The sequence below is a fragment of the Corapipo altera genome, unplaced genomic scaffold, assembly GCF_003945725.1.
Source record: "Corapipo altera isolate COAL_440 unplaced genomic scaffold, ASM394572v1 1b, whole genome shotgun sequence".
NCBI lineage: Eukaryota > Metazoa > Chordata > Aves > Passeriformes > Pipridae > Corapipo > Corapipo altera.
The window spans coordinates 11,375,380-11,401,023 of NW_020884881.1; the positions used below are offsets into that span (position 1 = coordinate 11,375,380).

Here is a 25,644-nt window from a genome sequence, read left to right on the forward strand (position 1 = left end):
TAAAATGAAAACGAGGGATCAGTTCAAACAGTATTCAGAATAGTTTGATGACCCGCAATCAGTTTTCACTTTCATGAAGCAGTTTGCATCTTTATAGAAAAGGAGAGGGATGTTTGGTTAATATAGAAGTTAATATATTTTTCTAAGTGAAGATTTTCTTATTAACCTACCATTATCCTACCACTGTGAGATATCTGCAAAGTACACAGTTCAATAATTGACTCATCACAACACAATGCTTTTAAAACGTATTTGAAAAATCATCAATAAAATGAGAATGATTTAGGGAGGATGAGGTGGTTTTCATGGAATTGTTTCAAGTGTATTTATGAAATTATGTCTTTCAAATACTTCAATCAAAAGATCTAATCAAGCAAACTGAGGAAAAGAGCATCATCAGGATGCCAGTGCAAGGGCTGTTTCTATGAGACAGCAAAAGGCAAAGGCAAAGGCTGTTTCTATGTGAAAACGAAATGGTCAATTCCCACATGATCAGTCTAAGAGCCTGACAATAATTAATTGCATATGCACAAATTGTGATTCAGAGAAAGATTTCTTCAGAGGATGTCTTGGGAAAAAATGCTAACGGAGTTCATTTAAAAGACTGTGAATATTATTCACATAAGCCTTAGGAGCTGCAAATGCTTTCTTAAATGTGCATCATAAATAGATTTCAAAACATAAGCGAAAGCAGTAAGGTCACTTCACAGGCAGTGCTGAAAGAACTCCAATGCTTTACTCTCAAGCAGCTGAAAGTAAAGCAGTTTTCAAAAGGCAAAATTTAATAGAAATTAAAAATGCACTGTACAAATTATTGTGGCAATTGCTGCAATTCATTGTCATTTGCTCATGCCCTGGTATAGAAAAATCTTACCTGCATTCTCATCCCTGGCTTCCACATTAGCAATGAGGCTGACATTGCTCACAATAGGACTTATTCTGTTGAACTGAGAACTCTTCAATGCATCCTCCTATTTCAGTAGCTTATGCCTTAACAGTAACCTTGCGACTTTTTAATCCATGCAGTCTTTATTTTCCCGAGTGTTGGCAACGCAGCTATGTGGTGGGAGGAGACCAATCTGTTTGTTCATCCTCTCTTACAATACATAAGCAGAGTGTAAAAGAAAAAATGCATTTTTTGTGTTGGGCAAGTAAAGCATTGCCTGTTTGCATCCCTTCACTTTATGTATTTGGACAAGCTTAGATATGATATAAAACTTAAGCCAGTATGGTTTTCATATATCAGAAAATCACATGAGCTAGTTGACATTACATAGGTCTCTGGTGAAAAGAAATTAGCTTTTGCAAAAGGAGTGCAGTCAGGAAATATACAGGCCAAGTAGCCCTATTCTTCAGTCACTGAACAGACAAAGCTGAGCATTAGAAGGTCTTGGGTAAGAACTTCAAATAATAACCTTGCATTATCCCTCACAAGACTGCAGAAAATTCCTCAGCTTTTCCTGAATCAATATTTTTAAAGCTCTTTGTGGTTTCTGAGGTATAACATGAATAGCATGTCTGGGCACACTCTGAAGCTGTAACTCACAGATGAACCGTTTGGGACCCATATGCTGTACTGTCATATGGAGAGTGTACAGCCAAAGGTTAAATTGTGATGAGCACAATAGCATGAGTTCAACTCAAAGGAAGGAGCTACAGTGGTGTTACACTGGGAAGAAAGAGAGTTTCAGATCATGAGACAGGAAGGAGAAATAAAAGGGGTTAATTTCAGAAATCCTTCAAATTAATCTCTCGACTGTAGTTTCTCCAAACCTAACTCGTTTTTCCAGGCTGTGAGTTCCTCAGTGTTGACACAGAGAGAAGTACCCAGCCTTCGGTAGGAAGAGAGAGATAAGAGAATCACAGAGCTAGTGCCATGCTATGCAAAGTTCAAAACCTCTCTTTAGTAAAACTCCCTTAAAGGTTCCTGTAGCATCTTTTCTGTCTGTTCTCTGCTGCTGCTTCTAATAATAATGGGTGCATATGGATAAGCATAATAGCGATCCACTTCATAATTCCTGTCTGATTTTCTAAGCAAGCCATAGTCTGCCTCCAGAAATCACAGTTTCACAGTGAGTGGGTATCTTTGAAGTTATGCAGAACATTTATATTAAGCAACAAACTTTTCCTGACTTTTAGAATTAAACTTACTAAAATGACTGGAGCATGCTTACAGAATTACTGAGGTTGGCAGGGATCTCTGGAGGTCATCTTGTCCAAATCCTGCTCAAACAAGATCCCCTAGAATCAGTTGCTGAGAATCATGTCCAGGTGGCACTGGAAAATCTCCAAAGAGGTAGCCACGACACCCTCTCTGGGCAGCCTGTGCCAGTGCTTGGTCACCCTCACAGGACAAAAGTGTTTTCTGATATTCAAAGGGAACCTCCTGTGTCTGAATGTGTGCCCATTGCCTCTTGTCCCCGAGCATTGTTAGAAAGAGCTTGGCTCCACCTTCTTTGCACAGCTACTTACACAGATTGGTAAAATCTCCCTGAGCCTTCTCTTCTCCAGGGTGGACATCCCTACTTCAGCGTCCTTACTATCAGGTACTCTCCCCAGTTTCGTCTTCCTCACTACCCTGTACAAACTGCACACACACCATACCAACCTTATGTTACTGTTCAGGGATAAGGGAGACCAGGAGACTGATCTATGGAGAAAGCATCTGAATCAGACTCCCTAGCTGGAAGTGTCAGGTTTGACAGATACGCAGTAGAGCCGACAATAGATAAACCGGTCAACATCTCAAACATCTACACTGTCACAAGAGCAGATTCTTCTGTCTGGCAGCCAATGTCCAAATTCACCATTGAGTTGAAGAATGTTGAATACTGACAGCAAGAAAAGTTGTCAAACCATCTCGAAGTTACCTCTGCTTTACTTAAGGCTCTTGCATTTAACTGACAAATTTAGGAACATGGTTCTGGAGGGGACTTCCTGGATGACAAAACCTGGTCCCCTGCTGTCAGATTCAACACAAAATGCTGCACTTGATGAAATTTGATGTCTTTGTCACAGAAACAACCATAAAGCCCCATAATATTTCACTTATTTAACTAGTTTGTCTTGCTTATTAAGGTTTGCTGGCTATTACTTATTTTGTCATGTAATGTTAATGGACTCAGCGCCTGAATGTTTGATCAAAGGTTATGTTTTGTTATCTACACAGTCCAAAGCAAAAACCAGATCTATACTATCATTATCTTTTGCTGGTTTAGTGACTGGTGAAGCAATCTGTGAGCTTCAACATCTCTTAATGACAATTTCTTTTTTACATTCCTCTCTACAATAATGTTGCAGAATTAAACCTGATACCCTGGAGATTTTCCACAAGCATTAATTCTGAAAAAAAATACTTTTTCACACTTGAAGTGTTTGATCCAAACAGAATTTCTTTTGTTGACATAACTAATTTCATCACAAATTATCCTAAAGTTTCATGTAATGTTAACAGCTATATTTCCCTCCTTTCTGAAGAACCTATACTAATCAGTGACTCCACTTATTGTTTCTGCTAAGTTTTTATTACCCCTAGATTTTCTGTATAGATATCTTGCACCTGTAGGTAAAATTCCTCCATTTTCTTACCCATGTTCCCACTACTTGTATACAAACACTTTGTTTATTTCTTCTTCTTGTTTCTTGTGCACTTGGATTCCTGTCTGTACTTCAGTGAACTGAAGCATCTGCTGGACTGCCCTTCTTATTATTACTTAGAATTCACTAAACTGAGAAGGCTAAATGCAGAGCAAAAAATACAGATTAGATCTTCATTGTTAATTTATAATCACATTTGAAGCTTAGTAGAAATGTCTCGTTTGTTTCTGAGGCATTTTTGATCATGCTCTTAGTACCAGGTTTATGTGCTTAAAATATGACAGAATGCCGTGATTTGGTGGGCATCAGAGACAGCTCTGCTACCTCTCTGCAGCCAGCACAAGCCAATAGCAATGGAGCTCAAACCAGCCCATGTTTTGGCAAGTCAGTAGAGGAAGCACCAGCTCTGCAGGACTCAGGCTGCATATTTTCTTGCTGCATTTATAACCCATGTAAACTCTACTAATTTCTCCAGCATTACTTATTCCTACTGGCATTTCTCAACTATATACTCTAAATTCTGCATATGCAAGCTTTGCATGAGTTTCAGAACCAGGAATACATGATTACTTCATTGCTGAAGCTTTCCCTTCACCTGCCCACCCACACTCTCTGCTGTCATTACTATGTATTTCTGTCACTTCTCAGCGGTGACCTTGTCTTCTCTTTCTGCAAAGTGCTGCAAGATTGCTGGCACTGGAGCTTATTAATAATAAATTCAGAGGTGTTAGCACGTTTCCAGTACTGAGATATAAAACATGGGGGTAATTCTAATAACAACAACATGTGATTGATGGTCAGGAAAGAGGCAAAGATTTGTTAGAAATGAGCCATTTTTACATTCACACATTCATACAATTACTAGCACATTCATACAGTTACTAGTAGCAGGACAGAGAACTAGTGTGTGTGAGGGATCTTTTAGTTAAACAGTAGCAGCCAAATTATATTCTGAAATTTGGAAACCCAGTTTCCTTCCACTTGCCATATGTGTTAATTCAGTGTGTGAATAAATAATTTCTGTTACAAATGGGTAGAGGCATTTGTTTGGATGTAAAAGATTTCTACATAAACAGAAATTCTCTGTTTTCTTGTACTCTGAACTGCCACAGAACCTTGTAAAACCTATTTGGTTGTAGCTGCTAAGATCTGATTGCATAACTTTTAGATACAAAAGATAAAGCCTAGGATCCTGCAGGCCATGGCAGCCTGATTTATTTATTTATTTTTTTTTTAAAGGCCCTAATTTTGTTAATACTCATTACAAAATTACCCTTATTTTAAAATAAAAATTTCTGAATTATAATAACTTTTTAAAGGAGATTGCAGTGTAAGATGGCTGTTGTGTATAAATACTGAAATACTTAAAACATCTGCCAAGAAAATTCTTACTTATTTCTTCTAAAAAAGAACATTAAAATAACTGCTAAAGTGTATCAAGAATGTCACCTGGGGAGAAGAACATTCATAACCACAGCTACCGATTGGAAGAGCTAAATTTAAAACTGACCACTTTATTATTAACTTTATAACAACTTTCTCTGATAGATAGTACTGCAACAGCCACAGTGAAATGAAAAGAGCTGCTGGGAGACATAATGCTCAGGTGTCTCTGCACTCAGAAATAGTTTTAGGACTGCTTGTTGGTATGTGAGAACACTGAATTGTCCAATAAAATATCACTGCTCATACTGGCATGGAAGAACCATTTCCCAGTCTTCACCACATACAGAAAGTTTTACTCATGTATGACCAACTCAGCAAAGCTGACAGGTAACCACTATACACAGATCCTCCTTTTACTCACTGGACTCTCAGGTTCAGGGGAAAAAATCAGTTCAACAAAAAGTATTATTTAAATCAGACAAAAAGTGAAGTCAAAATGTATTCCGAGGCATTCAGGTACTCAAACTGGCATTAGATAGACCTAGATTATCTTGTTGAAATCTGAGCCACAGATGCAAACCATCTGTTTGTCACATTTGAGTCAGTTATTGTACAAAGCATCATTGTAGTGGTTAACTTGGGCTAAAATCTGTTCTCATCATTGGAAGGACTGTGCACACTGGCTCCAAACTTGGCTTCAGGGGCCAACAGAAAGATGTGACACAGACACATATCTGCAACTTTACCCAAGAATCAGATCTGTTGAGCAAGCAGGTGCCATTTTTATACAATCAATTTTTTAAAACCCATTTTAATTCTACTATGACCCAATGCATATGCCTAATTAAAAAGCCGTCTATTCAAAATTTTTCTGCTTAACCAGCATGTATCATGTAATTACACTCAGGCAGATGTGGATTAGTAGAAAAAACTATTTCCATTTTATTTGTATTTTGCATATACTGGTAGAAGCTGTTTAAATAGAGGCATTTAACTTTTTGGGGGAGCAAAATAAAATCCATTCCAGAAAAATCTAAAGACCTTGATTATTTGCTGATCCAGTAAACATGAAACACTGTAGATTAAAAAAAAGTAAGTAAAGCAATAGCAAAAGCATACTTAAATGAATGCTGCTCATAAAGTGGTAAAGAGTAGGCAAATTCTCTTCCTAGATAGACAGTTTTTCACTTCTTCAAGCATTCAAGAGCATAGCATGGATGTTAAAACTGCCACTTTACAAAAAAAAGTAATTATTTGAAAGATGATAAGTATTTTGAAGGCAAGACCTCATAAAAAGAAAAGGTCTAAATTTCAAGGCAGCCTTTTATTTACAAATTATGTAAGCCTGTTCTAAGTTTTGCTTGCAGGAACTACTTGTGCATCCTGAAACACTCGGTGTGAACGAACTGTGTGACAGAACATCAGTGGATCTGAAGAGCGAGATAAAAAATGTATGCCATGTTTGTATAGCTATTTGGGATCACTTTGAAAGGTGTCAGTGTGTGCAGAGGCTCATACAGAAATGAAGCCCTTTTTTTTTTTTCTTTAGAGAAAGGAGGTCAAAATTTACAACACATTTGCTTTTGTACGCATTTTATTTCTGTATGCAGCGCATCACATTTATCTAGGTAATGGCTCCCAGGGGGAGGAAAGTAGCCCAGCCAGCCTCCCAACAGCCTAAAGGCATAAGGGTATAGCAAAGCATGATCTAAATATCAAGCAGACCCTGTGCCCACCTGGGAATCTTGGCAATGTGCCACCTGTCCCTGGTGGAAGACATTTTTGGCAGCATTGTCAACTGCACACCACTGCCACTGCTAAATCTTGATATAAACTGTCAGGAAGGAAAGGGGGAGAAGGATGAGGTGAGGAACTAGGTGGAGCACTTACAAAGATGCTGTAGCATAGTGACAAATGCCTTTATAGATAGAAAAAAAAAAAATATATATGTGACTGGGAGTTTTTAGTAATAGGTAGTCATGTTGTACTTGTGAACTGAGGTGGTTAATAGAGCTTTTTTCTTTCTTTGAGTAATGCTAGCACCATGAAGACAAGAATAACTAGTCATATACTAAATTAGTACCTTGTGAAAGTAACAGAACTTTGTTGGACACTTAAAAAAAATGTGCAAAGACAGATGAGTAGGATTAGTCTCAATTTAAAATCTATAGAGGTATAACTTGAAAGTTCATTTCTGTTTTAGAGATATTATGGTTTCCAAGGAGATTCCCTGTAACTGAAGTGGGCACTGCTACCGGAAATGAGTCAGTTTTATAACTCTGTTATCTATTTACTAAGACCGCGATTTTCATAATTGTTGGATCAATAATCCATTTTTCTTGCTACACGTGCAAAGAGTGCTCATTCAGGCGCCTAACTTCACCAGCAGTCACTCTGAGACCGGTGTAAATCTGATTTGACTATCAGTCAGGTTATTAACTTAATTTAGAGCTAGGACTTATAGCTTTGATTTGTGGAATTTTTGTGTATTCATTGTCCAGGTCCACATTCTGCTGACTGAGATCAATGTGAGCTGCCAGCACTCAGCAGCGTATTTTAGAGCCAAACCACGGATGTGGAGCTGAAGGCCAGGCACCAGATCTGAAGGTGTTGCTATGATGTATTGTTTAGCAAGTTCAATTTACAATAATAATATGCATGAACATACTTCCCAAGAGAAATGTTTACAATTTCTGCTGTCCCAGATGCTGTTGTTAACGCTATAAATTCACTGCCAAACTTTATGCTGAAGAATCTGACTCCGATTAAACATCTCGTGTCCTTGTTATAATGAAATGTGTGCTCATTCACTGCTTCATCCTAGTTATTGGACCTTATACTGTCATGACAAACCAGAAATTCAGAATATCTATATGTGCACTCATAGCTATACACATATCTAAATTCTCAAATCTTGCTGTATCTTGAAAGTAGTCAACTGGTTTTACAAGGTCAGCACCCTTTGGAGATAGATACTTCAAAAGGAGTCTGGATTACTGCAGATTAATGTTTTTATGCAAAATTAAAGACAGGAATCATTGTATTAATAAGAAATAAAATAAATCAAAACAGTGAAATAATTTCCAGCTAAATAAGTGGATTTTTACTAATAGTCTACTACATATAAATACCTCAGTGCATTTGAAATGAAGCCATTTTTTATTACCAATTCATTAACTCATGTCTCACACATATGTATGCTGTATGGCTAAAAATGTATGTACAAATGTATGGCAAAAAAAATTACCTCTACTTCAAAGAGCTTCTCACACAATTTCTATACCAAAAGATCTACTCAATAGTTTTTCAGGTATATGTAAATATATTACTTGCTTTAAAATAGTATGGCAAAGAGAAATAGTGGAGTTCCTTTTGGTTCTCTCAGGTTTCTCTGTATTTTTCCAGGTTAATAGAGGGTAATGTATTATCAAACTGACCTTCCTTCCAAGCAAATGTTGCCTTAATATCTCTAGAGCCTCTTTTACAGCCAAGCACTCATTTTCAAGGACAATATATTTTTATTCTTTGCAAAACAATTTAACACCTTCACTACTGAATATTTATGCTTTCTTTTCCATCTCACTTCTGAGTACTGAGTATAAACTACAAAATTCAGCTTGCATAATAGTTTTTTTTTTGTGAGATGAAGGAGGAAAAATCAGTAACAAACCCCCACCAAGTTCCTTCTTTAAAATTGCTTTATAACACACAGAAAATTTCAGCCTTATAATAGTTAGAAAAAGGTCACTTTCCACCCTTACAGCTTTATGGGTAGGAATCCCATTCTCCTTTTATGAGGATTATCCAATATCCCACTAGCTATTTTTCCTCCTTGTATGTCTCATCCAACCTCTCTATTTTCTGTTTCAGTTTGTAAGCTTTCTGAGAGTAGAATTTGCAGTACTCTTCTACGGTTTATAGCACTGAGGAGTCACAATTTTGTTGTGACTTCACTTCCACTGCAGTAAATATCTGACCAATAAGAATGCCATTGCAGGGTAAATACTCTATCCCACTTCAGTGTAGGGGGTTCAGCTTGGATCCTAACACTTAGCACAAACTAAGCTGCATTAAGGATACATCAATTTCTGTTCAGATTTCACATATGAAGTGGTATTAATACTCTGTAGTGTATGAGAACATGCCATATCTTCTGCTTTAGAAAATAATTTTCTGGATGTCTAAATTTATTAATTTGTTAATCAGTTGATGAATAAAATGGGTTATTATGAATGACTGTATCAGACTATTTGTTCTGACTGAAAAAGCAGTCTCACAGTATGCCTAATGTTCTCACTGTGAATCATCCCATAGGTGGCCTGTAATTAAAAAACCCTTCCCAAAATTATCATTGTATCTAATTTTTCCTTAAAAGGCTACCACTTACTGTCATTTGCTTCAATACAATATTTCTACCCTGCTCCCAACAAAGAAGGTGGCACCATCTGTCCTGAGAGTTGTTGCTTCTATGTCCATCAAAACCTGAGAGCAAGTTGTGGTGTCCCATCCCATTGGAGATGGTAGCTGTAGCGATAGAAGGATATTAGTGGAAAAGGGGGATAGCCATCCCATAAACTTCCTTCTAAGAACTCCTGCATGAGAAGTGCATGAAGAAGGCTAAAAGTATGATGTGTGAATGGATGCATGTGGTGCTTTAGAGAGAGGAGGTAACTAAGGGTGAGGAATGGATGAGCGTGTCTGCTGTGGGGTACAGGAATGGAAAGAGCAGGAAGAATGTGGCGTGTGAACGCCAGCAGCAGTGATAGACAGCAGACACTGATGCGCGTGTGCTCCATGCTTTGTTCTCCCCTATCTTTAAAAACACCCTAACTGGCTGTATGTCTAAGAGCCCTGTCCTGCTTCAGGAAGGCACAAACAGACTGGAGTATATTAGTGAATCCCGCTCCAAAAATTAGTGTTTTTATAATGAGTGCAATTTGCATTAAAATGGCTTCTTTCTGCTTCTTATGGCATTTCAGACTTGTATGCAAGCAATGCTCACGTACATGCCCTCCCAGAAAGTGACTTCCAGACAAAAAACATAGTCAGGTGTCAACTGCTTATACGCCAACTGGAATTTTTAGAAATACAGTGAAATGACACAGTCATTATTTCCAGTAGGGGTTATAATCAGGGAAACTCAGGTTTACCTAAGGTCAAACTAAAAAAACCTAAACAACCCTGGGTATAAAAATGAAAGTAGGGCTTCTTGTCTATTTTAGCTCTCTCTGCATTTACTATAAACTAGAAGATAGAAGTTCATGAGAAGAAACCCAAAATGTCTTTGCGAATCACTCAAACCAAAGTTGGGGCTGCTGACACTAACAAAAGAGAGACGTCACCATAAATAATATTGTCCTACCAGTGAAGTTAAGCATGGCTGGGTGAATGAATTCAGTGTTTGTTTGACATAGTGCATTTGGATTCCATGGATTTTACGATGATTGGAAGGGAGACTTTATACCTCTTCATAGGACAATAAAACAATTAATAATATAGAACAAGCATTTACAATAATTGATATCAATGTACTATATGTTACAACTACAAAATATAATTATTTTTCCTAATTTTATAGTATTAATGGTTGATACATTATGTTTCCAATTAATGTTTAGAAGAATAAATCACATAATTTTCAAACTGGCAGTCCCTAACTGTTCTCATCAAGGAATCCCAAAATTGTTTAGCCTTGACAAATTTTACATACATAAAGATGAACCAATCAATGTATTCAATGTCTAGTGAGCCTGGGATACTGTAAACTGTTACTGAAACCTTGTCAAGACTGGATTTGCAGAGTTAATATATAAGTGCAATTACAGCTAAACACTGTGAAGAAACAAGTTCTGAAAGTTCTATGATTTTATTGAGAATTAAACTATCCAATCTTTTCACTGTTGCTCCAGAAATATGTGTATTATTATCTGTTATGACAGAACTATTGTAACAGCACTGCTAGGAGTCTCATGGCAAGGAGTACTTGGATTAACTGGGACAGTGGAGGAGGTTTATGAAATGAAAAATCTGATACCATGGTGTTCATTTCACTATAGTACAATTACTAACACTACTTCTGCAAATGATTTAATATGATAGGGATAACTAATGTGAATGCTTCTCAATGTCCTTATTTGTTAGGTGATAGAGATCATAAAAAGAAAGGAGCGTAACTTTGGTGTGACCGCATTTTCATTCTCTGACTTCACTTTCCTCCCAAATTTATTGCAATGAGCTGCAAACTAAATGCTGAATATCACAGTTCCACCTAGTAGAACTCATCTAAAAGGCACTTTTAGAAAACAGAAATATGCATATTTTCACACTTATTCATATATCTTCAGCTAGTTTCCAAAACAGTACTGATTTAGAACGAGAATAAGTGGTCCATCTAATCTAAAATCTGGAGAGCATGTTTTGGAGTCTGAGGCAGTACAGAATTTATAGAACAGCAAGCACAGATGTTTCTCTGGTGTAGAGCTTCTGATAAGCAGAGGTGGCACATGTTCTTCCACCTGCGTTCGCTTGGGCTTGAAGGCACAGGACAACCTTTACCCCGACAGAGAGGAGAGCATCTGCCTCTATGTCCAGTTTTAGGCTGCTGCTCTCAAAAAGGGCTCTGTAAAACCAAAGATCCCTTCAAGCCAGACTAGCACAAGAGAGCTGGGAACAGTGGAACTGATAATGTCATTTCAATGACATGGAAATAAAGAAAAAACAAATACTATCAGCAATGGAAGGAGAAATTTAATGGTGTGGGGAAAACATAACATGAATCCCTCTGATATCAGTGCCTACTGTCCCACATGCTGGCCAAGGAAGCTGAAAAGTATTTCTCTATTTGCACAGCCCTTGCCAGTCAGCAGATAATTGTACAAACAGCATGTTCTCCAAACATATTAAAGGCTCTGTCCTGGTATTCAAAAAATTATACCAACATTAAAACAAGTAATATCAAAAATGAGGTCTAGGACCTATTGCAAGCCATCTGCACACACAGGGAAGAACTTTTGCACATAATAGATGTGCTTCTGCTCCACCGGAGTCTACTCAGGTTCGACTTTGGATTATAATCAAGTATTTTCCCAACTTGGTTCTTATCCACTCTACATTTCTTCTACAAAGAGACCATCCCCCTGCCCCCAGTGAAACTGAAAATTAGAACGAGTTCTTGTCTTTGTGGTTATTTTTGTGCAGTTAAAGGGAATGTGCTTTTGCAAGACTGTTTAAGATGACTGCTAACATATTCTTCTTTTTCACTTACACAAATAGAATCCATTTGGGAAGGATGCTCTCAAGGCATAAAAAGGATTTTGAATACCCAGTAAGACCCAGATGTTCTCAGACACCAACAAGAAGTGAAGGAGATTAAAAATGGTTGCCATTAAAAGAGAAATTAGTTACATGAGCGTTCTGCAATTTCCTCATATCTCTCACTCTCCAAATTAAAAGACAGACACAATGTCTAATTCAAACAGAAAATATGAGGTGTGCCTTCAACCAATGGCAAAATAATACAGTTGCATCAAATTGACTGAAATGCAAAGAGATGAAAGAAAAAGGAATAAAAAAATTATGAGCTTAATGTGATTTCTCTCTTTTACAGATAAAACAGAATATAAAAGAATAGCTAATTCCATCACTGATAGCAATCAAATAGTAAGGCTACAGTGAACAAGACAGTTAAATTACTCTTAAGAGTAGGTTTAATATTTAGTCTGTCCCTAAAAACTGCTATTGTAGGATGCAACAGAGGTCACAAAAAAGCTAAAACTCATGTCATTTCTAATATTTGGGAGAGGAACTTGCGGCCACTGCAAGAAAGACTAAAAATCTTATTGCAGTCTCTTGAAGCTGATGCAATTATACTGTACAGGTATTATGCATCACTCTGCTTGTCAACTGGATGGGGCTGCTTGCATAGCCACGGAAAGGCTATCAGGCACTGACTATACACATCGACTTCCTTCCAGTCTTGACTCTGATTGTTTCAAGTGTCTTTTATGATAGGTATTATATACCCCAAATTTGAGGTCATCTTTTGGAAAACAATTAAAGGTTGTCTGCATTGCACTTGATATGTTTGCATTCTGCAAACAGATTTTGATACAGTCTTTATCAAGCTTACACTTCATATTTTATCCTTTGCTTTAGGGTTTCTGTTCTAGTCTCTCCTTTTTCTCATACTTGATCTGGCTGTTCCCCTCAGCTGCATTCCAGTTATTAGAAAAAAAGAAAGAGAGAGAGAGTTGGAATGACAGAGAGAAAACTTGATGTTGCTTGCTATAGTCATTGCAACTCCTGCACAACTTAACTGCTGGAAGATCCAAATCAGGGAAAGCCTGGATTTTTCTGTCAACCCAAGATAAAGCATGTCCAACATGGAATTCATACTGGAAGAAAATTAGCTCCTGATTCTGACACAAACATGCAAAATGAGACTGACTTCTAAATATGGATATATTTCTACATGGAAAAGTCGAAATCCGATATCCCTGGGTTCAGGTTGATCACTGTACAAGAGAACCATGGAGCCCTTTGATGATGTATCTGTAAAAATACTCGACTTAATGAGTTAATATTATACTTCATCTACATCTCCTAGCTCCTAGAAAGAACTCCCTCTTTTTTTTTCTGAAATGGACTTAATTGTATGTTTATTTTTTATCTACAAATTCACATATGCACACGTATATTTTTACACAGAGATACACCTTCAGTACACCTACCCACAGACATACACAGATAAAAATACTTCATCACACACATTCAACATCTGCTGCTATAATCAATAATAGCTAATATAATAATAGCTAACATCTGCTATTATAACATCTGTATTATAATGAATATTTTTACATATATATCACTGAGGGGCTTCATGGTGCTCTTTTACATTATCCTGCATTCAGAACTGAAAAGATTATTGAAAGATGGTATTTACAACACTGCACAGTTTAAAATAAAAATTCAGCAGCTTGGCACCTTGTCTGGAGTGAATTTTTGACATGAACAGTTGCTGAAGTACAATTCTTAATATTATCCCAATTTCTCAAAACAATTCAGAACTATTTTTTCAATAAATAGGAATTGCACTAGAAACACTTGAATCTCTTATATAATAGTCAACAGCATTTCCTTTTGATGCAATCAAGTTTGGCCTAAAAAAATATACTCTTGTCTGATATGCAGAAAATAATTGGAATAAGACAGACTAAACAGATTGTCAAAAGCAATCTGCCAAAAAAAGGAAGCTTTTTTGAACTCTGAGTGATGATACTGCCATTGTGACCTGCCTGGAAAATGACCAGAGATAAGATAATAGTATTGTTGACTTTTCTAATTTGTGTTAGAACAACTCTTCCTCACTAAAATAAAGCACCCTTCTAAAATGATATTAAAAGTAGAAACACGTAAATGTGACCAGTATTTTGGTACCGTGTGTAGCACTGCAGTATTGCATGAATTTCACGTGGAATTTGACAGAGGAATCTACACTCAAACCCATTTATTAAACAAACAAAGTTAAATACACGTGTGGTTTCTGGTGCCAGTGACAGGAGGCAGTGTCTGTGCTGTGGTTGGATGCTTGAGGACAACCTGCCTGACCTCACCAGTCTACCTTGTAGCACATGAACTTTTCTGGAGGCTTTGGTGGAAGAAAGTCAATCAGACTCCATCAAAAAAGATGGGTACAGAGAGCACTGGCTGAGGCTCTGCCCAATATCAGGAGAATAATTCCAGTAACATAATAGTGATGGGAGTATAATTAATGCAGCCTCACATATTCCCATACAATGATGTTTTTTTTAAACCATGACCTGAACCTCTCCCTTACAAGACATGAAAGTACTGTCAGGTTCTTCTCACTACCTCAATTTCCTAATTTTCCAATTTCCCACCTGTTCCTCCTGCCTGTTTTTTTTTGGAATCACCCCAGAGTAGAAAACTCATTTTTTTCAGTGCTTTTTCAGCCCTTCACCATGTTACATGCACCCCCCCAGCTCAGCCCTGACATCTTCTTCAGAGCTGATGGGTTCACAGGATTAAAAGACGTGATTTCAGGCCAGTAATCATAAACTGCTTATTGAGACTTGTTATTTTGCATACATAAAAGTGAAACAGAAGAGATCACAAATAACATAGCAGCAGCATAATCCAACATGTTTCATGAATCACTATTAGCTTATGAATAACTTCTCAAGGAACAGAGCTATCAAGAGAATGTGTCCAATATTATCTGACTTTTCCCCGGCACCACTACAGGTGATGCTCAGTATGGCAAAGAAAGTAAATGCTGCGTACATTGATGCTGATTTTCACGCAGAAGAGATTAGCTTGATACAAAGAATTTTAATTTACTTCCATTTGGAGCTGAAGAAGAAAGCAATACATCAAAAGGAGTGAAACTGCCAGTGTTTAAAAGATCTGTACTCACATCACTGTTCTCAGACCTCTCTTGCAGAGCTCCTTTCTTCTTTTCCCTAGTACCTTGCCCTCCCCCTCCCGCCTCCTACACGCTCACACATGCATAGAAACACCCACTCTCCAGCCATCTCTGAGCATAAAATTACTGCCTTTTCTCTCTGCCTGCCTGTAGAACAAAAACAAATTATCTCATCTTCAGCTCCAGCATATCCTAGTCCAGTCAGTTTTCTCCCAGTTCTGCACCCAGTCTCTGGAGATGAGACCCTCTTCTCCTCCTTCCAACATCTAGTCACCCCCAGAGGTGGATAGCTGAGACCTGGCAAAACATCCAAGCTCCACACGCCAAGAATTGCCCACCTCCTGTACACAACCCTCACCTAACCGGGTATGGCAGCAGAGCAGCATTTAGGGGACCCTGACTACACCACCATGGCACCACTTCCCTCTGGTGCCTACCAAAGGAGGGGATGAGGAGAAGTGAGTGCTGCCCAGAGATCTCCCACTGCTGCATGCAGAGAGCATATGGGAGCAGCAGAGCATCTCGAGCTCCACCTACATCCACTGACTCAGAGTCAATATCGCACTTATGTGACTGCTGGAGGGGAGAAGACTTTTGTGGGGCAGAAACAGAAAAGGCTGAAAGAATTTCTCCAGGGACTTCTCACTTTTCATCAGGATTCACTCCATGCCTACCTCCTGGTTCCAAAAGTGCTCCTTATGTCACTGAGAAATTTTCATTACAGGTCTTTAAGCAAGCAAGCCATTTTTTAAAATGTCAGAGTCATCAATTACAAAGAGGCAGTTGCATAAGTGCTGGAATAAACTTTGCTCTTCTTACAAAGGCTATGTGAGAAACTAAACAGGGTCAGATAAGAGGTGCATCTTTGCTAATATCCTGATTACAGCAAGAGACAGTGAAATATGCTTTAGAAGTGAACTTACAATAAGATTGCCTGAAATGTCTCTGTAGCCCCCATTAGTTAAATGTTCATAAAGTTCCTGGAATATGATTTATATGCTTGAAAATGCTTCCTCATCTCTAATGCAACTCTGGATAATATTACATTGTGCCACACATCAAATGATAAATTCAGAGCAGTGCCAAAAAAAATTGATCCACATACAATTAAACACAGATTTCTGTTTTAACGTATACTGCACAACTGAACTTTCACAGTATTTGGCCTTAATATCTTAAACTGAACTCCATTATTTAACCAATTAATTAACATTAGTGAACTAACATTTTTAGCAGTTATGATGGAAGTTGCTACCTGCAATAATTCTTGGACTTTACAAAGTTCTAAAATGACTATTTTCAATGGGGAAATTCAGATACAGGGATGTTAACAAATTTATTCAAGTAAAACACTTGCTAACTGTCAAGAGAGATATTTCTCATTCTAATTATAGAGCAGAAATTGTATCTTAGAAGTCATTCATTAATTTATACTTAAATTTTCAAAGGATTAAAATTTGCTTTAAATTTTAGCTCTAAAATTTGTTCTCAAAGAATAGTAAAAGGCAAAAAATGAGCTGAATTTTTGAACTCTGATATTTTAATATAGATATAGATTGTATTTGGTTGCAGAGGCAGTCAATGTGGAGGCAGAGCTGAATAAGTACTCTTAATCTATTTTTTTTTTAATAAAAAATGAAAATAAAATTCTGAAAATCAGCTAAATGTTTTCTTTTTTTGGATAATTGAATGGTATAATAAAGCCCTATATACCAAAACAAAAGAAAGTCAATGGTGGCATGGCTAATGATATTGAAAAGTACAGTTCTAGATTAATTTCATTATGCAATATGAAATTCTCACTTTCCCTGTCATCTCTGTATATAATAAGAAACTCTGTCTGACCTCATAGATCATTCTTGTTGTTAAGAAACAAGACAAGATTATTTATTAAATAAAATAGTACATGAGATGATGGCTTATTTTCAAGGTACATTTTTTGCCTGTTTATACAAATAGCCAAATCACGTGAGAGAGATTTTAATTACATTTGATAGAAGAAAAGTTATTTCTGCAACTGCAGCATTTTTGGCAGCCACTGAGTTCACTGTACACTGCTGACTCAATGGACAACTTGCAAAACTTACAAAAACTGTCCTAATAAATGTGAGGATTATGGCAACATATTTATCATCTCCTGGCCAAAGTTAAATATGCTAATAGCAGAATCTGCAGATTTCTTATGATGAAGATCAGATCAAAGAACAAATTTATGGGTTTCCTAGGCTTGTCATACACAAAACAAGTTTGTATGACAATATGAACACTAAAATTGGATAAAGGTGTATTGGTATGTGATAGTAGATAGAATAAATCATTTAACATTTTTTCTGCCTTTGTATTTTGCATACTGCAATACGTATGAGATAGTTTTAGTATCCTTGTCTATGATTTTGCCCTTTGTGGTCATTTTTCCCATGCAGTCAGACCTTGTCTTAATAGGAATGTGAGACTACGTATACTTGGATAGTTTGTATCCAAATATCCTTTCTGCTTTTTCACCTTTGCTCTTTCACATTTTGCTTCACCGTAATTCTTGATTTCTGTATGATCTCATTTTCTGCTAAAGATATGGCCCCTTTGAGCACCAGAAGATCTCCATTTACTCATATTACAGAGACCCAGACTGGTAGCTCAGGTTAAACAGGGTGTGTATGTCTTATGTATATGGTTTGTGTTGTATTTGTCCATAAGAGACAGGGATTTTATATTAGCATAGATCATATCTCCATTATGTCCTTTCTGCCCATCAAATTATTTCACCTTTGGTTTCTGGGTTAAATAAAAATGTAAATGCAGTGAGAATCTGGTCAAAGGTGAAACAGTTGGATAAAAAGTAAATGCTCTACTGGTACAGCTGGACATATTCAGACCTCAGCCATCTCTAATCAAGTATGTTCAGCTTTCTATAGTTGGTGCTGGAAGAGTTGCTCTAATGGTTTAAACATTAGAAAAAATTACATATAGGTAGACCTGCCCATATACTCTCTCCTGCAGAAGACTAATGCAACGTACTTACATTACCCAGAACTTCAACTCTTTATGTGTCCAATATTTTACTATTTCAAGTAACAAGCACATGTTATCATTCTTGGGACTGATAAACATAGATCAAAATATAGTGTAAAAAAATGTAAATTTCTTTCAAAATGAAATAAGTGGCACAAACCATGCATACTATGAGTTGCCTCCTGTGTATCAATATGGATTTTATCAAAGTAAAATAAAAGATTGCTGTTCTTTCAAATTCCTCCTGCATTTTGCATTATCTGGATTTGAAGAAAATGAGTCTTCTGAAGAAAAGTCACTATAGGAAAGAAAACAAGTTACACATATAATTTAATCCTAATATTGGTATATTCTCTATGGGTGCCAGTAATATAAGTGCTGGAGATGAAAATGAGTTTATAATCCCCAGTACATAGTTGAACTCAACCATCAGACTTTTTATTGTTTGAATAGTTAAATGAGAGAAAATTAAGCCTATTAAGTTTAAAAGGGGTTTTGTAGTTTCTTTTAAGTATTCATAAAACAACAAATGTGAGTTTTGAATTAGGCTAGGGGAAACAAATATCCTTAAGATTGTCAAAAACCAAGTGTTATTATTACAGTAATTATTTAATCACTGTTTGCTGCAACAGATGATAAGGAAAAACAAAGGTGTCTATTAATGCACTCCTTGTTGAAGGAGGAAAGAGGCTGTTTAAGCAGGTGTCTGATGTAATTTACAATAGCCTTGGGCATTTGAGATATTCACATGCAATTTGCAGGCACCATACAGGACTTAAAAGAGACTGTTGCCTGGAAGGGCAGGAGGAGGCTAGGTGGGATCCCTGGAACTTTTAATGGCACTGGACACCTATGTTTATGCAACTGAATTGCACCCAAATATTGGTAGTCTCAGTTATCTGCTGGAGGCAACCTTTTCCTCCCTATTGTCACCATACTTGGGTACCTATCTTCCTTAATATTCTGCTTTGAACCACCTTGAATGAAGGTACTAAGTCTAAAACTCAAATTCTCAAAATTTCTATATTATGGCGAACTTTAGGGCTAAACCCCAAGATACGGAGTCAGAGACCTCTGAGTTCCTTAGTACAAATAGTGCAAACCCAGAATCATCTCATGAGACATGTGATGTGAAGACAAGAAGTTCCTAAGAATTTTTTTGTATTTGTTCCTGTGGCTTAATGAACACACTGTCCATTTTCAGAAGCATTTTGAGATCCAACTTAGATGCTCTACTGTAATTGCTGTTTTGGTTTGCATAAATAATTTTAATTGAAGACTTCAAGGGAATAGCCAAATGACAGGGCTAAAATGAATCAGTAGCTGCCTTTGTACCCCGAGGAATGTCTATTTGTATGCAGTACTTAATGAATGCTCAGTAGCTCAGACGGGTGACATAAACTCAATCTCTAACTCCATATCAGGCAGAACAGATGGATTTTCTGGAACTCAGGGAGAACACAAGAATATTGAATATCACACCAAACAACCAAAAAAAACTGACAAGGTGCACGTAAAGACCCCAGATGTAGACAGTTAAGTGCGTGGTATACAAAACACAGATGCTTTTTTCTTAGCCTAAGCTCATCTCTGTCCTGGTTATCATTTGGTGAATATCTAACAACATAGTGAGTGTTCAAAAGAACAAAAATATGAAGAAAACACTAAAAAAAGAACCTGATGGAGATTTGAAATCAGTAACTTTGTGAAAAAAGTAGACACCTTTCCCAGTCCTTTGGTTAACATAAAGAGAAATTTACAGATATAACTGTGACCACTGTAACAAGTTCATTTTATCTGAAAGCCATAGCAACACAAAAAATACAATGGAAAATTAATCTTAGAAAAAAGTACTAAAAATTTCTAGCAACCTGAGTGCTGTCTCCTGGCTTTTCTATTTACATGCAGAGTTCAATGAATTGCCTGCTTTAAAATACAAAAGAAAGGGAGATTGAAAAATAATCTTTTTCTGCTAACAAGTTTTTAAGTGCTATTAATACTTCTAAGATGCAAGTATTAGTTTAATTGTCATCATCAAACATTTAAAACCACTAGTCATATCCCTTTCCCCAGCTAAAGTGAGTCTCAATACTTGATATCAAATAAATAATGAAACTGGCATTTTTTATTTTGTTTTATGCTTGAAACCTCTTAAATATAACATGGTTGTACTTCAGCACTTTCCTCTGCGACAGAGGAATATAAACTTTTATCCTATAAAATTGAAGCTAAGATTTACATTTAGTCCCTTTAAAACAACCAAAAAAAATAATTAAGGGTTGTGCTTTAAAGAATTCTGGTTACATAGAGATTCAGGATAAAATTGTGAGGACTAGCAACAGTAATAGATTCTTAAAAGAGGGTTGATTTTAACTGTACACCTCTTGAACAGTTTTGGCATTAGTTATATGACGTGAAAGTTTTATGGTGAGAAACATAGAGTGGATTAAATGAAGTGGGATGCTGTGCACTCCTTGAAAAGCCAAAATAAATTGTGAAATGAAAGAAGACTTGTACTGGAAAACCAGGCTGAGGTTTTTAAGACATAGTTACCTCTGGTTTGGCTCACAAAAAGATAATGTAACCAGTACCACTGGTGAAAGGAACAGTAGGTTTTGGTTGTACCAGTCGCAAATACAGTGTTTCTGCCATGTTTTGCACTATTTCATCATCTTCCTGAAGGATGTTGGAATGCAAGCAGTAAATTAACACAAATTCAAACCGACTGGCCTAACATGAGTGGGAGAAATCACTCTCCCTGATGCCTGAAGTAATTTTTCTAATTGTTGTTAGTTACTTTCCAAACAGTTAATTTCCCTTCTCTTAACTTCATGGGATAAATAGTAACATATGAAGACAGAGATGCTCAGTCAGCTAGAGTAAAACAAGCCAGATGAAACAGCTTCCAAAGAAAGCAGGAGTATTAAGGGAGGCTGATAACACAAGCTGGTTTTATGTCTGCTGCTCTGCTCTCACAGACCCATCACTGGGCATCAGCTTGCAGCTGCAAGACTGACACTTGATGAGGCCTTGGTGTGCATTAAAAGAGTGTTTTAGCCTGGAGATGCATAAGTGCAATGAAAAGATAGTCCTTCCTCAGCAGTTCATCTAGGAGCACAATCTCTCATGTTCCAACACCGTGCCTTAATTTTGTGAGGCCAGTCTTCCTGGAGTCACTGAACGAGGTGGTGTCAGACAGGTGAGATAATTAAATTTCAGCCAGCTTCTGGTACTGTGGTAATGAAGCCCTACATACGTGTGCGATTAGTTCTTCATCAAGCTCCTGGTCAGTGAGGTGGCAGCTGTGGTAAACAGTTGGCTACCAAGGGAACAGAATGTTGTAAAAGAATATTGTCAGATGGATTTTGACTGATAGCATGTGAGAGAGACATGACCTGTTTGAAAAAGAAGATAGGTACAATCGCGAGTGCTCATGATACATTGAGTCCTTTAGTGATATTCCAACAGTATTCACATTCCCAGATGACTACCAAAACTTAGATTTTATTTTCATATATTTGCTTTTTGGATTGAAGGCATTCTTTATGCATACATAGTTCATCTTTTCTGTTGCTGAAACTGGACAGCTTGCTTCGTATCTAATCTGACATTAGGTGAGATGATGGTTTGTTCATATGAACTGATGATGGATAAACAGAGAGCAGGATTAAGGATCTGTTTGAACTTATAAAACTGTATCCTTTCGCAGACGTCCCCAATTCCTTCTGTCTTGAGTACTCCTTATAGAGTTTGTAAGATATTAGCCTCACTGTGAAAAAAACATGCATTAATGAAACTAGATAATTATTCCCTAAGCTTAATGACATTGTAGGGTCAACCACCTGATAATGGCTTTGGTTTTGCTCTTATTCAGCTAAATAACAACATTTATGACTTTGTAGATCAACAAATGTGGCTTCTCCAATTTGCTTATATTTAAAGTAACCTCAGCTTGTTGAAAAATTCATCATATGCACAAGATTGTTATGGGTCTTGACAGTAGGTCCGAGGATAGCAGCCAAGGCCATAGATCATTCCTTCCATCATTTTTAACAGCTGGCTCATTCCCTTTGGAGATCTCTGAGGTGCATTAGAAATTCTCAGTCGTAGATGTGGGACCAATTTCTAGATTTCTAGTCTCTAGGCTTCATCCTATTACAGTCATGCAAAAGTGGTAGGGGTCTACTTATATGGTAGGTGTAGACATCTGCCTTGTAGACATCTGTATCTGTTAGCTGAACCTCATCTTTAATTTATGAATTTCTATCTCTAGAACAGATAACTAACATAGCAAAACTACCACTCCTGAGATAATAATATCTAAAAAAGCCCAAGTCTGCATTGTTTACAGATGATTTAGCATCTTAAAGCTGGCCAAGTGTATGCCTGGCAGATGAAACGAAAGAACATGTTTCCCCTTTCTTGATTCACACTGTTGAGCTATGACATTTCACCACAGATATATACATATATATATATATATATATATATATGTGTCTGGAAAGTTCAACATGAAATCACCACAGCTATTCATCAGTAGAAGGGTCATCACCAGACTCCATTATTTAACCACTTGTTCGCCATGTCTTTGAGTTGTTTCCCGGAAATTTCCACCCAAGGAAACAGAGCTTGCTGAAATGTAGAGTGAGAATCTTTCCCTGAGCTTGATTATGTGGGAGTGTTTCAGTTTATCCAGTCCATTGAATAACCTTGAGAATTGTAGGAAAGAATTTGCCTTTACAGTTTGAGCTTTTATCTGGTTCAGCCACAGGCACAAAACTTTATTTGCCTTAGAACAGCAGTCATTCAAAATCACTCATTGTATAAAAATCTTCTCATGTAGATGCAGTCTTTCACAAGTGATGTTCACTCAGCATTTTAACAGGATGCAGGGGCCTCTTAAATACAGACAGTATTTCTATCTGCACAAAGCTTCAGACAAGACAAAGGAATGTAACCTCCCAGAAAAGAATGTGGTATCAGCTCCTAGGCTGTCCTGAGGTAGACATAGATGCTGTGGAGTGTAATGTTCATATCCAGCAGCTTGATTGAGCTCCAAATGCTAAAACATGTCCTAGAAAGGCATTTGCAGTGTTATTAACAGCCATTAGCTCACAGATGCTAGATTTACATGAGGGCATAAGAGCCCTTACGAATTCTGAAACATCTGGCAAATGGGATCAGGAATGCAATTTTCTTTGGTTTTGACTCATCCACTGAGATGTGGTTCCTCTGAGTCTGCTTGTGAGGTTTATAGTGGGTCTAGGACAAATATAAATATCTCTTAGTGCCCAGCACTGGGCACCAAGTGGTGCTGAGAGATCGTCAGGACCTCAGATATCTCCTGTTGCACCTCAGTGCACTCTGTTTGCCTTGTTGCTTTATTGTTTCATAGCATCACAGCAATGCCAAGTCACTGTCAAGCAGCTGCTTGCATGTTCCCAGTGGCTTCCAAGCTTTCAGTAGTGTTCCTCAGGGGTCAGTGTTGGACAGGTACCATTTAACATCTTTGTTGGTGACTTGCACCCTGGGGTTGAATGCTCCTTCAACAAGTTTCCAACGATGCCAAGGTGTGTCATGTGGTCAACACCCTGGAGTTCCACCTGGTCCAGTGGAAGGTGTACCTCCTCACAGTACAGGGGGTGGAACTGGATGATCTTGAGGGTCCTTTCCAACCCAAACCATTCTGTTACTCTATGATTCTGTGTTCCAAAGGATGAAGTTCAGAATTGTTTGTTTTTGAAACCTGCAGGTCAACTCACTTTGTTATGATCACATTTGAGGGTGACAATATCTTACACAGACTCACTCTTTGAATAGCATTTGTATCAGACTCCTATATTAGATTTTGGGTGGAGAAGTAAACCAAGTTACAATGGTAGTTTTCTAAGAGCTTGTTTCTTTAACAACTAGCTTGAAGTACAGTAATAGTGTCTTCAGCCTTTGGTCAAGATCAGGTAAGATGAAAGAGATGGTGCCTTTTCTTTCTTTTTTTCCCCAAATCTGATGCAGGTCTGAAGCACAAAGATTTTTATAACCACTTAGTCAAAGAACAGTGTCAGCCTTGCAAGGGACAGGGTCCAGAATCATATTAGACCTGGGTGCACCAGCACCTGTGGTTATCCCTCACACTCAGGCTGCTTTACAGATCATTGTCACTGCCCCCAGACCTTCTATTATGATGTCCTACTGCCACAATATGATGTTTTGATCATTAATCAAAGCTTCCTATGAATCTGATCATAGCTGGAGTGTGCATAAATTAAAAAACACCCAGTTTGTATCAAAAGAATAAATAAAATCTATTTTAAAAGCTCTATTCATCATCCAGTGAGGCCTACCTAACAAAAAAAATGGAACATATGTAATTTCAAATAAAAGATTTTTTCAAACAAAAGATTTTAACAGTTTTATGAACAAAAAGCAATTGATGGAATCTGGGAGGCTTTCATACCTTCAGTTGATTAGACTGTAAAAATAGCTGAAGAGGAAGAGAAATTCTACTTCAGGAAGTGTGAAAAGGATTGGATAGCAGGAAATACAAGCACTTAACTGAACAGTAGTGCTTTTATAAACATTCTGGCCTTAAACATACTGTTTCAGTTTACCACTATCATATTTAGAAATTACTTCAAGTGTTCATATCTATTTTAGATGCCACAAACATTAGTCTGAGATTCTCCAGCTACTTTACATTAGAACTCTGTGACTTCTAACAATGAAGACATTTGAGACCAAAATTTGTTCTGAGATGTAATTTTGTATGTTTGGGGATTATAGAGTTATTATAGAGTGATTATGTATTTGAATTTACATTTCTGTTTTGCATTCTTAATATAGTTGAATTAGTTACCTCAGGAAAAAAAAATCAATGTTATTTCTACACATTTTAAAGCACCTTTTTCCTATTTATTCTCCTCCATGTCTACAATACTCATCAGCAATAGTATTATGAAATCTGTATTCAGTTTCAAGGTAAAATTTAAGTAAGTTGCAAGGATACCTGCTTTCCAGAGAAAAGAACTCCATGTGAACAAGTTCACCAATAACCAGCCCAGGGTATTCAGAAGGATTAACAAGGAATTATATTTGAGTGGTGCATCTGAGAATGCTAAACCACAACAAACAAGGAAAAGCACTCATGTTATGTATTAGGTAATATGAAAATATTAAGGAAAAATGAACTTCACATTACTGAAATATTC

General features: G+C 37.1%; 1 protein-coding gene across 14 annotated transcripts in view; it reads right to left on the reverse strand.

Annotated features, from left to right (window-relative positions):
• The window catches only part of MAGI2 (membrane associated guanylate kinase, WW and PDZ domain containing 2), a 721,543-nt gene that overhangs the window by 120,554 nt on the left and 575,345 nt on the right, over window positions 1-25,644 (reverse strand). The gene's annotated exons all lie outside the window — the stretch shown is intronic.